Here is a 1,085-nt window from a genome sequence, read left to right on the forward strand (position 1 = left end):
ACGTATTTGTGGCCTCCACATCTAATAGAAGCAATACAGTTTACTTAGTAAAAGAGAAACCAAAACTGAGACAACTTCAGGAAACATTCACTTTGCGATCGGCTGAAGAAGTGACTGCGCCCTATTTATTATATTTGGATGGAGGGACAGGAAAACACAAAAGGTGCTACAGTTCTTTTGATCTGGAAATCACACCGCAGTAGTAAGGACGATGCAGGCTTTTTAGAAAGAAGGCTCAGAGTATGTAATGGTTAAAGTGGCGCTACAATTACAAATCACAATTAACATGAAACAATAAAGGGATAGGTCAGCAGGAACAAATAAATAAGTAATAATAATAATAATAAATAAGACTTTTCTATTGAAGGGTATCTGTTTCTTGGCATGAATATAAAAAGCTGCTTTAAATGAACGCTGTCACCTCGCCCATTCAGGACCCTGTGACAGTCTGTGTTATACCCAGTACTCAAACGCTTGTACTCACTTCCCAAATGCAGTTCTCCTTTAAGCTTTGGAACCAGCCAACACCCTTGTTTTTGGTGACAGCTGGGATGGTGGAAAGTGGTGAATATGAGGGGTTCAGGCAGAAGCTAACTAGAAACTTCCCGGTGCAAGAAACCATGAAGGCCCCCCACCACCATGGGAAGGAGCTGTGGAGAGTTGGCCTGCTGCATGCTGGGAGCTGAGGCCGTTAACAGGGCCCTCTTCCTCCTGTCCGGGCACCCCCAAGTGGTGGAACTACCAGAGTCGCAGTTGCGACTGGGCCCTGGCGTTCCACTACTTGGGGGGGGGGGGGGCGTTAACCACCAAGGTGCCGATATTGCCTCCTGGAACTACAGCTCCCAGTAGGCAGACACTCAGCAGCTCTTTCCCATGGTGGTTAATATGGGGGTGTGAGCGGTCTCAGCAGGGCTGCGGGCGTTCTCACCAGGGACGCGGGCCATCTCACCAGGACTGCAGGGTCTCAGGTGATAGAGTGCAGGGTTAGGGCTGCTGACAGCTCACCCACCCTCTGTGTCCAGGTCGGTCCTCACTCTCCCACTCCGCCTGGCAGTGCACGCAGAGCGGCGGGAGGAGAGAGGGAG

At 50.0% G+C, this 1,085-nt stretch overlaps 1 protein-coding gene across 2 annotated transcripts in view; it reads right to left on the reverse strand.

Moving 5' to 3' along the window:
- The window catches only part of LOC108793685 (serine/threonine-protein kinase 4-like), a 68,179-nt gene that overhangs the window by 61,471 nt on the left and 5,623 nt on the right, over positions 1-1,085 (reverse strand). The gene's annotated exons all lie outside the window — the stretch shown is intronic.

Source organism: Nanorana parkeri, unplaced genomic scaffold, assembly GCF_000935625.1.
Source record: "Nanorana parkeri isolate BGI_ZX_2015 unplaced genomic scaffold, ASM93562v1 scaffold773, whole genome shotgun sequence".
Taxonomy (NCBI): domain Eukaryota; kingdom Metazoa; phylum Chordata; class Amphibia; order Anura; family Dicroglossidae; genus Nanorana; species Nanorana parkeri.